Source organism: Oryctolagus cuniculus, chromosome X (genome assembly GCF_964237555.1).
Source record: "Oryctolagus cuniculus chromosome X, mOryCun1.1, whole genome shotgun sequence".
In the NCBI taxonomy this organism is placed as follows: domain Eukaryota; kingdom Metazoa; phylum Chordata; class Mammalia; order Lagomorpha; family Leporidae; genus Oryctolagus; species Oryctolagus cuniculus.
Genome location: NC_091453.1, coordinates 7,013,325 through 7,027,590, shown reverse-complemented (window position 1 = coordinate 7,027,590; position 14,266 = coordinate 7,013,325).

The following is a 14,266-nucleotide window of genomic DNA, read 5'->3' as shown; positions in this document are numbered from 1 at the left end:
TTCCTATACCTGTATATGAGAAGGCATGATAGTCGCACACAGATTTGACATATCTGAAAACATATCATATTCAAAAGTATAATTCACAGAAGAAGATATCTTTTCCCATGCACATGATCTATCAGGTCTCTGGTGCCGTTCTCTTCTGGGTGCTATGCTAGAAGATTCATTAGACCTGCCCTGGCTGTCTTAAAGGAATATCTATTGTAATTCTCCCAGGTATTGGAGGGTTGATGCCCTTCTCCCGTGCAACTTCTTCCTCCTCCCTCTCCATGTTCCTTTCCTCTTCCCCTGAAAATTTATTAAAATGGCAAAAAAGCAGGGGCAGGCATTTGACCTATTGTTAAACCTGGTGGTTAGGATGCCCACCTCTCACATCAGAGTGCCTAGGTTCAATTCCTGGCTCCAGCTCCTGATTCCAGCTTCCTGTACTGACAAACTCTGTGAGGCAGGAATGTTGACTCAAGTAGTTGTGTTCCTGCCACCCATGTGAGATTCCTGTATTAAGTTCCCAGCTCCCTATACTTGGCTTGGGAACTACTGCAGGCATTTATGGAATGAAACTGTGGTTGGTCATTCTCCCACCTTCCCATCTCTCTCTGTCTCTCTATCTGTCTCTCTCTCCCTTCCCTCCCTCCTTTCTCTCCCTCCATCCCCCTCCCAACTCTCAAATAAATAAAACATATTAAATGGCCAAAACAACAAAAATACCCATTTCTCCATGAACAAATATGCCACTTCACTCAGGGACATAAAAGTATATCCTTGTCTATCCCAAACTCTATATTTTTGTTCATTTTGTGACCAAGCATCTCACAGAGCCCTCCATTCCTCTTTGACAACTTTATACTCTAGATAAAGATCTCCATATAAGGACCAGAGTCATTCCCAGAAGAGATATGCAACCATCACCATAACCTTGACAACTTTATACTCTAGATAAAGATCTCCATATAAGGACCAGAGTCATTCCCAGAAGTGATATGCAACCATCACCATAACCTAAATGCCTCATATTTCCTCTGGATCACACAGTTCTAGAGGATAGGATTCAAATCTTATATTCACTGGCACACAATTCTAAGATGAAAGGGATGCTAGACTCAGAGCTCTGATTTTATAGTCCATGATATTTCTGTTTTATAATTTCTTTACCAAGTAATCATTCATTCCCTGTCTGAACATCTCTGATTCCCTTCTCTAGTTACCCATAAAAAGACATTTGATTAATATTGTTGATTGCTGTTTGGTGAGTGAACTGAACAAGGAGATCGCCCCAGGACAGGTTCCTCTTGCACTGAGCAACTTGCAATTATGCAAAGGAAAAAATATCTTTTCTTCACCCATCTCAGGTTCACAGCTGAAGCTCCAATACCAAAAGGAGAGATCAAGAAGAAAAAGTATACAAATGTATTTAATATAAGTTTTACATGACATAGGAGCTTTCACAAGGAAATGAACACCCAAAGAAACAGTGATAAACCGTAATGTTTTTCATAGTAGTTTTGAGAAAGTGTGGCTACTTGTGGGGAAATCTAACAGGGCAAAAAGGGTATGATCTATTAGTAACTAACTGGGAGAGATATAGCAAGACCTGTTTGTTCATATTCTTCTCTGTAACCATTCCTCTTCAAAGAAAAGGATCATTCCTCTGGGGAAAACGAAGATACCTTCATGTGAGGGTCTCATGACCTGCTGCAGGGGAGACAAGCAGGGAAAACTCAAAGAAACTTTCCTGCATCTGTAGTTCTCTCAAAATCCTTTGTCTTAAAATACTAGATTTAGCAAGATGACACGTTTTAGGTTAGCATATCCTGAACCCCATTACAATGTTCAGTTGTTCCAAGGTATTAGTCTAAAATACTCAGAGGCGTTATTACACAGAAGCAGTTTTGGTCTATGTGTATGTATGCATGCATGCACACAGACATATACACACATACAAAGGAGAATTTCAAAGAATACCATGAGCAAAAGAAGAAATCTTTTAGAGAATACTCTCACTTGTTTTTTTAAATGACACTAGAGGCAGTAAAAAACAAATGGAAAGTTATCTTTTTCCAGGTTTCTAAGCAGTTATACCTAACAGAAAAAAATATGAGGGTATAAATCTTCTAGGTGGTTAATAAATGAGAAATAGAGAGAACAAGTCCCACTTTGAAAGTCAATCCCATTTCCTCTGATTGAGAAAATGATCCTTTTGGAAGGAAGTGAAAGTGAATTTATTTTCTTCAGCCAAGGGCCATCACACATCAAATGATCATCTTGTCTAAACCTAATTTAGTTTTTGAGAGAAAGCAAGCAGCAGTGGCCCAGACACCTTTTTTCCCTTTCTAATGAATCAGCCTTACATGCCTCTGAATAATCAATTTCTACCAGAACATTTCAGAATCTGTAACTAAGACAACATTAAAGATGTACAGTGATTTTTTTATTAATCATCCTTCAATTGCAGGATCAACTATCATGTAAATGTCAGTTAGTTATAAATGGACAAAGGCTATTGTTGGAATGGTGTCAGAATGACACTGGAGAAAGCAGACGCTAGTAAAGTGCTTTTTGAATTTTTGTAAGCTGAGATATTAGTATGTGAAATCTCAGTACATACAATAGCTAGAGAAATATCTGCCAGGCTTAAATTTGGTGGGTGAGCAAGACAAAATACGGACAGAGGTAGAGGTGACCTTGTGAACTTTATCTCTTCTCTTTCTCCAGTTTGCCTCAATCCCTCCAACAGTCCTGAATATCTTGAGAGGACATTTAGGATTCCTTGCAACATAATTTAAAAATTAATGGCAGAGTGTAAAACAGATGGACCGAAGCAGTTGATGAAATCTTATCTAATCTTGGCTAAAAAATATTAGCTGTATGAATCAGTGCAAATTACCCTTTTGACATTTGTGGAATAGAGATGGTGCTGGAATTGCGGTAGATGAGATAATTCCTATAATGAGTCAAGTAGGTATGCCTGGCATATAATAGTTATTTAATGAATGGCAGCTACTCTTATTATCTAGAGCAAATATATAAGTTTTCAATGTAGTGCTGAATGACCTCTATGTTGAAGGTTTCTAAAGAATCACATTGTTGAAAACCATGGTTTATTTTGAGTGTGGTAATAGCCATAAAAGCTCTCCATCTTTTATGAATTGTGTCAGGTGCTTTCATAATCACAATTTTTACAACCCAAACCATGATGGAGTTAAGAGGATATTTTAACTGCCAGGAGATATTTTTTGCCTAAGGAAACTCCCAGGCCCAACCGTCAGGCTTTCCTTTGAGCTTAAACATTAGCATCATTCAAAATCAGCAGTCAGACAACTTTAGGGCTTGGAAGGAGCTAAAAAATCAATTAGTTCAAATTTCTCGTTTTACTAGGCATCCAACAGAGGGGATGGGGAGGGGTACAAGGCAGAATAGGGTAACAAGCAGATGTCTTTTGAAATGCAAATAATGCTGGTGAAGGAGAACTATTAAGTCAAGATGGGGTAGGAAGAGTGTTAAACAAACTATGCCAGAGCTTTTAGGCCTTTGGGTTAGGGAAGCTGAAAATGAGAAAGGTCCCTGGAAATAGGAGCCCCTACAAAATGCCTTTAACCATATGGGTATCTTCAGTGCAACTGACTGAACTCAGTATGCTAAGAGCTTCAGCGGACTTACTGAGGGATGTATGCCTTCACACATCCATTACCCTGAATTGCTCTAATCACCCACGCTAACTCTGAAGGGGCAGAAAGTAACTGGACCTAATCAAGACAGTCCCTCTGATACTTCATGAGGACAGAAGGACTAGGGAGTTGATGGTGGGAAAAAAAGGGTGAACAAATCAAAAGTTAAGCAATATTTGGAAAGTTTTGGGCGTGTCTCAAAAATACTAAATCCTACTCCCCACTTCATGCTTTGCCTTGCACCTTGACTCCTAAAACAGGTCAAAAGCTAGGTGGCCATGAACATGGAATACTGAGTCTCATTTTTTTGTCACAGTGTGGTGGTGCAATTTAGGAGTTGAATAGATTTTTTTAATTAAAGATTTATTTATTCATTTATTTGAAAGGCAGAGTTACAGAGAGAGAGGGGGAGAGAGAGACAGAAATCTTCCATCCACTGGTTCACTCCTCAGATGGCCACAGTGGCCAGAGCTGGGTCAATGTGAACTCAGGAGTCAGGTCTTCCTCCAGGTCTCCCACATGGGTGCAGGGGCACTTGTGGCATCTTCCACTTCTTTCCCAGGCCATTAGCAAAAGCTGGATTGGAAGTGGAGCAGCCAGGACTCAAACTGTGCTTATATATAGGATGCTGGCACTGCAGCAGGCAGCTTTACCTGTTATGGCACAGCACTGGCAAGAATTGGTTGTTGTTTCAGAAAATCTCTACCCATTCTCTGAGAGATCCACCTGGTGTCAGGATTCACACTTACCTCAAGAAAGGAGGACCTTCCAAACTTGGAAGCCCACAACAAAACTGGAAGGCCAGAGGAGGATCAAACTAGCCTTCCAGTGCTGTTCAAGAGGACTTTCTGAGATGTTAGAAATATTCTATCTAAATATCCTGTGCTTATAGGATAATTGCAGTTAACAACAATCATTAACAACAATGTTTCAGGACAGCTAGACAAGGTCATTTTGAGTACTCCAAATACAAGGAAGCGATGTACGTCTGATCATTACATGTTTTATCCATGTATTGAAATGCCACACTGTGCCCCATAAACATGTATAATTTTTAAAATAATTTAAAATTTAAAAAGAAAAAGTAAACAAATTAGCTACTAGTCACGTGTGGATATTGAACACTTGAAATGTGACTAGTAGGACTAAGGAAATTAATTTTAATTTTAATTTTAATTAATTTAAAATATGCACATGTGGGTAGTGGCTACTGTGTTGGATAGTAGCCCCTCTTTTTGTAACCATGTGACCTCCATTGTCACTATCCAAGTTTTGTTTGTTTATTTATTTAAAAGACAGAGACACAGAAAGAAATAGATCTTCCATCCATTGGTTTACTCCTCACATGCCCACAACAGCGCAGGCTAAAGCCAGAAGCCTGGAACATCATCTGGGTCTCCTACATGAGTGGTAGGGGCCAAGAACTTGAGTGCATTAGAATAAAGCTGGATCAGAAGTGAAGGAGCTAGTACTCTAACCAGGCACTCAATATGGGATGCAGCAGTCCCAAGGGGCAACTTAAGCCACTGGACCAAATGCCCACCAATATCCAAGGTTTTGTTTCCACTCAAGACAATATAATTGATTTCATTGACATCATTTGATTGCCCTACTGAAAAACTCTTTCCAGGAAGTTAAAAAGTTGCTAAAGTTTACTCATCTTACAAATAGATGATATTACTTCCCTGATGAATATAGACACAAAAAATTCTCAACAAAATTATAGCAAATCAAATCCAACAACATATCAGAAAGATCATTCGCCCAGACAAAGGGGGATTTATCCCTGGTATGCAGGGATGGTTCAACATTCATAAATCAATCAACGTGATACATCACATTGTTGGCAATCCAAATGGCCAACAGATATGAAAAAATGCTCAGGATCACTAGACATCAGGGAAACGCAAATCAAAACCAGTAAGGGGCCGGTGCCATGACTCACTTGACTAATCCTCCACCTGTGGTGCCGGCACCCAGGGTTCTAGTCCCAGTTGGGGCACCGGTACTAGTTCTGGTTGCTCCTCTTCCAGTCCAGCTCTCTTCTATGGCCCAGGAGGGCAGCGGAGGATGGCCCAAGAGCTCGGGTCCCTGCACCTGCATGGGAGACCAGGAGGAAGTACCCAGCTCCTGGCTTTGGATCGGCACAGCACCGGCCGTAGCAGCCATTAGGGGAGTGAACCAACGGAAGGAAGACCTTTCTGTCTGTCTCTCTCTCACTGTCTATAACTCTCTCTCTGTCTCTCACTCTCACTGTCTAACTCTGCCTGGCAAAAAAAATTAAAAAAAAAAAAACACAGTGAGGTTTTACCTCACCCCAGTTAGAATGGCTTTCATATAGAAATCAACAAACAACAAATGCTATTGTGGATGTGGAGAGAAAGGCACTCTAATCCACTGTTGGTGGGAATGTTAACTGGTAAAGCCACTGTGGAAGACAGTATGGAGATACCTCAGAAATCTGAATATAGGCCTACCAAATGACTCAGCCATCCCAGTCCTGGGAATTTACCCAAGGGAAATGAAATCAGCATATGAAAGAGTTATCTGCACCCCAATGTTTATTGCAGCTCAATTCAGAATAGCAAAGACATGGAATCAACCCAAATGCCTGTCAACTGAAGACTGGGTAAAGAAATTATGGGATTTGTACACCATGGAATACTACACAGCAGTAAAAAATGAAATCTAGTCATTTGCAACAAAATGGCTCAATCTGGAAACCATCATGCTTAGTGAAGTAAGCGAGTCCCAAAGGGACAAATACCATATGTTCCCCCTGATCTGTGATAACTAATAGAGCACCTAAAAGGCAATCTGTAGAAGTGAAATTGACACTTTGAGAAGCAATGACATGAACAGCCCTTGTCTTGACTGTTGAGAATCAGTTTTTTTCATACAATGCTTGAACTCGTTACTTAACATAGTGTTAGTCATATGTACATGAAGTCAATTGAAAATAAATCTTAGTAAAAAATAAGAGAGAGAGGGGCTGGCGCCGTGGCACAGAGAGTTAATCCTCCACCTGTAGCACCGGCATCCCATATGAGCACCGGTTCTTGTCCCAGCTGCTCCTCTTCCTATCCAGCTCTCTGCTGTGGCCTGGAAAAGCCGTAGAAGATGGCCCAAGTGCTTGGGCCCCTGCACCCACATGGGAGACCAGGAAGAAGCTGCTGGCTCCTGGCTTTGGATCAGCACAGCTCCAGCCATTGCAGTCATTTAGGGAGTGAACCAATGGATGGAACACCTTTCTCTCTGTCTCTGTCTCTGTCTCTCTCTCTCTCACTGTCTAACTCTCTCTCTCAAATAAATAAATAAATAAATAAAATAAGAGAGGGATAAGAAGAGGGGTGGGAGTGTGGGCATCATGAGAAGAATCACTGTATTCCTAAAGTTGTAATTATGAAGTGTATGAAGTTTGTAACTGTAAAAATAAAGATGATGTTTCACACATTGCTTATAATTTTTTTTTTTTTTTTTTTTTTTGACAGGCAGAGTGGACAGTGAGAGAGAGAGACAGAGAGAGAAAGGTCTTCCTTTGCCGCTGGTTCACCCTCCAATGGCCGCCACTGCAGCCGGCGCACCGCGCTGATCCGATGGCAGGAGCCAGGAGCCAGGTGCTTTTCCTGGTCTCCCATGGGGTGCAGGGCCCAAGCACCTGGGCCATCCTCCACTGCACTCCCTGGCCATAGCAGAGAGCTGGCCTGGAAGAGGGGCAACCGGGACAGAATCCGGCGCCCCAACCGGGACTAGAACCCGGTGTGCCGGCGCCGCAAGGTGGAGGATTAGCCTATTGAGCCACGGCGCCGGCTGCTTATAATTTATTTTAAAAATGCTAAGTTCGAAACTAATGAATGCTAATGTTGACGTGTTGCATTTTGTGGACAAAACTGAACCTCACTGGACTTTTGATTCCTCAACTACCAAATCAAGAGATTATACCAAATGAACCTGAAAGCCTTTGCCAGCTCTAAAATGCTGTGATTTTAAATAGCTGCTATTATGGTGAAAAGATTATATATGTTCAAATAAATAAAATTATGGAGGATTTGACATTTCTAATACAGCTGTCACAAATGTAATAACAAACTTAAATTTAATATAATTACAGGAAGTAAGACATTATAGTAAAAGATAAGCTCAATTTGAAGACATGAACTTTGAGGCAGAAAGTCTGAGAAGGACGATTCCCCTAGATTGCTCATGTTTACACTGCCCACTACACAAAAAGACCGTTTCCATTTATCAATCCTAATGAAGCACAAAAGCTTTACAGTTTGCTGTAAATACTGAAAAATATACTACTTTGAATTTCTTTCCATTCACTTTAAGAACTTTAGAAAACCATGGTAAAATAAGAAGTGAAAGTCAAATAAATCATATCCCAGCTATCATGAACACATTACTTTCACCTCAACCCTGGAGAAGAGGTACACTAGGCTGTACTCTCTAAAGCACAATCTTCGTGTGAGTTAACGTTACCCAACTACAACCCATATACCTCTGGGCCCATATCCTAAGACAGCCAGAATTGAACTTCTTTTGGTAGGAAAATACTATTTTTACAAAGGACCTCCTTAAGTGAGCAAATAAAACATGTCTAGCACCAAGTACACCAAAGACTGACTACAAACATTGGCTATACTAGTATATGAAAAGAACGAATTCTGGTAATTTGTTAGAAATGTTGCCTGAGTTCTACAATCTGGATGACAGAATTCTGAGAAAACCTTGCTCATAACCTGAACCTGGCAACCAGCAGACATCTTAATACTAGTAATATAACAGTTGATGACTTCATAGCACTTACTCTGGCTAGATATTGATCTTATGTCTGATAAGTGTCAAAGTAAGCCTGAGTCTTCATGAAGGACATGAAAGGTTGACTCATTTATTCTCAGCACACAGTGCTTAGCCAATGGTACCAGTGAAGCTCTGCCTAATTAAAATGTATGAGTAAGTGGAAAGCTATGACAACAAAATTTATTTAAGTCATTCTATAAACTATGCTGGAAATTACTCAGGAATCAAAAAGTTAACATTAATATGAAGATTTCCTTTTTTTGATTTGAAAAAAAAAGTTGCATCAAACAGTAGAGGATAGTGTGGTGATATCTGTCATAATCTACAGGGACCCCAGTGCAGGCAAATAAAAGAAGCAGCATTCTCAAATGTACCAACTAGTGAGCCTCTCCCATGGGGATTTCACACCTCAGTACTCCCTGGTGATGTCTAAAAATAGATTGACTTGCTCACTGTTCTGACTTCTCTTTTTTCAATTGCTAGTTCCTTATGGCTAACCTTACTGAATGTCATGAAACAAATCTGTCACCTGCATATTTTCTCTCATCTGTTTTCCCTCTGGAATACATTAAATTCTCATCTTGCTTTCTCCTTTCACTTTTGGCCTTGCTTAGTGTTACTTCAACTACAATCAGAAGCTAATTTCTTGCATTACATAAAAATTATGTTCTTAAAATCCATTGTCTAATTTCCCTTAGAATTAAGGAATAAGATTTATAGTCTGGCAAACCAGGATTTGAATTTACTAATGGATAATCTTTGAAAGTTACTTAAACTTTTGAATATTACTAGTCATTATTTTCAATGAAATTGAATAATAAAATCAACCTCATATATAGTGATGCCCTCATTTCATAAAAAGGTGTTAAAGGTTCAGGAGTTTGAGCTACATTTTATAAACAACCATTATTATAAATTGAATTATACAAATTACGATTAAATTACATTACAACAAAAATAACTAATGTTCCAATATCATTATTTCCTCATTATTTTGTTAATTTTATTATAATCTATGCCCTTGAAGTTAATTATGTCTGTTGTATATATATATATATATGGTAAAAATACTACATAATTACACGTGCTACTGTACATCTCTTCTGTCCTTGCCATGTCCATGAAGTCAGGTTAGAAGCCTACAGTCAGCCAAGGTGAAAATATTTACACCATAAAATAAGTAAATACTACAAATCAGGGCTTTTTCTTAACTGAGATAGTTGTCAAGCATTTACCTGCACATTGCTGCTCATGTGTGTGGCATGAGAATCAAAAGAGATAAGGCATAAAAGATGCTTAGGTGTATATTTCATAACATGTACTCAATAAATTATATTTCTCATTAGTATTATTATTATCATCTGATCAGTGAATCAGTTCTTTATTGCCTAATTCAGTGCATTTACAGGTTTCTTAGAACATAGAAATTGTAATGCTTTGTTTCCATAGCAACATAAATCTCAACTTGTTTAACATTATACCCTAGTTATATACAATTTGTGCTAATTTTTATTAGTGGTGAGATTTTTATGGGAATTTAAACTTTTTGAATTCTAGTTCGACTCCCTATCATTTGTCAGACAAGGAAACAGAAGGTCCCAAAAGCCTAGTGGTTAGGGTAAGGTCCCACAGGCATCTAAAATGTGTTGTCTATGTAACTTATAAGGTCTTTTGATAAGTTTTATAAATAGATGGATTGTTTATTAAGGATGTGAATCAATGATGTTTTTCATTTTGGGTATTTATGTTGTCCTTGTGAAAATGTGAGGCTATATATATATAAACTATATATAAATGTGAGGCTATATATATATATATATATATATATGTTGAAACACAGGGAATTTCTATATCTGAGAGTAAAAATGGTCAAATATTGGCATTGTCATATAGTTTGGCCTAATACCATATTTAACTTAACAAAGCTGCTATTTAAACTCTGGTTTTTTTCCTCACTTCTGTCTTGAAAATTTCATTTAATTTTAAGAGAAAAATTCAGTCACTTACATATGAGCTATACAAGTTTAAATAAGAGTTTGTGAAATCATTTGACTAGATGAATTTTCTGGTTTTTATGCCATGCTACCATTGAGCTATACAAGTTTAAATAAGAGTTTGTGAAATCATTTGACTAGACGAATTTTATGGTTTTTATACCATGCTACCATTGTGCTTAAAAACACTGTGGAAAAAAAAAAAAACAAAAAAACAAAAAAACAAAAAAAAAAAAAAAAAAACAAGAATTATCCCCAGGCTTTGAGATGAAGAAAGACAGAGTAAGTAGCTGATAGATGTTTGTGCAGAATTTGTGTCATTTTCTAGTTTGGGTTTAAGACCAAAGAATGACTAAATTATATGTATTACTCTAGGCTTTAAAAAACATCTACCACATAAGCATTAGCTTAGAAAACCCTAAATTGCTTTTTTAAGTGGCCAAGCCAAAATAGAAGAAAATCTATGGTTCTGTGCCCAATATACAATTATACAATTTAGAATTTATATGCTTGCAGTTGGATTTACAAAACCTCCTTAATGTACTAACCTGTTGTCTAATTGCTTACTAATAAAAGGAGGAGATGCTTTCTAATTAGATAAATACCTTTTATTTAAATCTTAGTAAAGATTGGGGGGGGGGCAAAAGGGGAAATGTGTGATGAAGCCTATTTTCACCCTATTGTTCCCAGTGGGGCAGGGTCAGTTTGGAATGCAGGGTCCTTGCCCAGAGCTGCTCAGCATTCCAGACTAACAACTCCAATCAGCTCCTCCTTTAGTCAACAGCATTCAAAAGATAAAAGGAGGCAATAGTTTCAACATTTTTTCCCAGGTAATTGGAGTCAAAACAGTGATTGACTCTTGTTTGTTTTTCCTGTGTGTCCTCTGAGAATAACCTCAGGGTCAAAGTAGTTCTCAGAGTCCCTACATTTTTCTCCAAAACAGAAAATATTGCTTCTGTTTTCATTAGCTCTTGTAGATTCTACTATTTTGGGCTTTTTTGTTTGTTTGTTTTTGCTTTGGATTAAGGGTTCTTGTTCTGAAAAGCTTAAGAAAGCAGCTGTCCTTCCTTTAGCAGACTGAGTTGAAAAACACTAGAAAGTGTGGTCATGGGAACCATAAGCCCTGATTTTTAGCTCTGGGTGTGTTGTGAAACCTAGAGCAGTCACTTGAATTCAGAGTACCTCAGGATTCCAAGCTATAAAATAAAATTTGAGACTGGAGAGTGTTCTGTTAAATTGTCCTTAACTCTATATTAGCTGCAAAACTGGTTCTATGGCAGAAAACTTATTCCAGAAGCAACTGGTATCCCAGAGAAGGCTTTCTGACACCCTAGGGAGTTTCCATCTCCTCCTTTCCTCCCAATTTGGGCACACCCTTGTTGCTCTGTTGGGTGGCTCTCTCACTAGGGCTATGTGACCTTTCAAGGCATGAACTGTAACTTACTCATCTTTGTTCAAGAGATGGAGATACTTGAAAACCACAGGTATGTTTGTGGAAGAAGACTTGAGGTGCTGTGAGACAAGAGACAAAGGCATAAGCAAAAGAGGCGTAAGGAGTGGAATACACACATGACTTCATGTCATTTAAGAGATTTAAGAGATGAATTTAAGAGATGGATTTAAGAGATGAACTATGATGGGTCTGTTGGGCTGTGCTTATGAAGGAACGTTTGGAAATACAGTAGCAAAAGGAGGTGACTCAGCATAATTCATAGTATCCGGGGGTCAGAGGCTGGCAGACTAATGGTAAATATAAAGGGTTATTAAGGAAAGCAAAAAGGTTAAAGTCAGAATGAATCTTTTCTTCCCACTACCACCTCAAAGTTGAGGTGCTGGAAACATACTGGCAGAGTAAAATTTTCTAATAAACCAATGCTCAAGGTATGAGTTCCTGCACTTCTCAGTATTTTGTACAATAACTAGACATTCTGATAGAGGCTTCAGTACTTTCATGTGTATCTGGGGCATTTCCAGAATATTATGGGATATCAAAGGAGAGAGACTCAATCAAAGATAGAAAATATTATAGATAGAGGAGACAGGAATATCAAGGGTATGGAGTAAAAAGTATAAATTGTGTGTATCTACAAGATATTTAGTTCTGTTAAAGGAAAAAAATATGAAGTAGGAAATGATGAAAGCTTACTGGTTAGGCAAAAGGTAGGCCATATAGGACATTATTTTTTAAATTTTAAATTTTTATTTTTTCCCAAAGAATCCGTTTATTTAATGAGTAAAGCTTTCATCAGTACAACTTTGTGAATATAGTGATTTTTCCCATCATACACACCCTCTCACCCCACCTCTTCCTTACTCTCCCATTCCCAGTCCCATTCTCCATTAAGAAAAAAAAATTCTTCCTCAACAGTCAAGACAAGGGCTGTTCATGTCATTGCTTCTCAAAGTGTCAATTTCACTTCTACAGATTGCCTTTTAGGTGCTCTATTAGTTATCACAGATCAGGGGGAACATATGGTATTTGTCCCTTTGGGACTCGCTTACTTCACTAAGCATGATGGTTTCCAGATTGAGCCATTTTGTTGCAAATGACTAGATTTCATTTTTTACTGCTGTGTAGTATTCCATGGTGTACAAATCCCATAATTTCTTTACCCAGTCTTCAGTTGACAGGCATTTGGGTTGATTCCATGTCTTTGCTATTCTGAATTGAGCTGCAATAAACATTGGGGTGCAGATAACTCTTTCATATGCTGATTTCATTTCCCTTGGGTAAATTCCCAGGACTGGGATGGCTGAGTCATTTGGTAGGCCTATATTCAGATTTCTGAGGTATCTCCATACTGTCTTCCACAGTGGCTTTACCAGTTAACATTCCCACCAACAGTGGATTAGAGTGCCTTTCTCTCCACATCCACAATAGCATTTGTTGCTACAAAAAATCAAAAACCTTGGAATAAATATAACCAAGGATGTCAAAGATCTCTATGAGAATTACAAAAGTGTAAATAAAGAAATAGAAGATAAAAAATGGAAAAATCAAGCTCTCTGCTACATCCTGGGAAAGCAGTAGAAGTTGGCCCAAACCTTTGGGCTCCTGCACCCACATGGGAGATCCATAAGAAACTCCTGGCTCCTGGTTTTGGATCAGCACAGCTCTGGCTGTTGTGGCCATTTAGGGAGTGAACCAGCAGATGGAAGACCTCTCTCTCTCTCTGCCTTTCCTTCTCTCTGTGTGACTCTGGCTTTCAAGTAAATAAATAAATCTTTATAAAAAATGGAAAAATCCTTCATGTTCATGGATTGGAAGAATCAATATCATCAAATGTCCATTCTTCTGAAAGCAATCTATAGATTCAATGCTGTATCAATCAAAATACCAGACATTCTTCTCAGATTTAGAAAAAAAATGATGCTGAAATTCATATGGAAACACAGGTAACCTTGAATAGCTAAAGCAATCTTATACAACATATAGGACTTTATATGTCACAGAGAAAAGACTGAACTTTATTTTATAGGCAATGGAGATTTGTTTGAGGTGTTAAATAATGAGAAATGGAGTGATGTAATCAAATGTCAGGATAGATAACTTTTCTGACTGTGGTAAAAGAATTGATACAGTTTTAATGAAGCAAGACTAAAGTAAGAATACCAGCTAGGAAACTTGTATACTATCCAACTAAGAAATGATAAAATCTTAAATTAGAGCAGTATAGAGGTATAGAGTGAAAGGAAAGGCTCAAAAATTATGCTGGATGTCAGTTAGTTGATAATTGATTGTGGTAACTAATGGAGTGAAAACAACTGTATAAAAAGCAAGATAATAATAGTTGCAAGTAA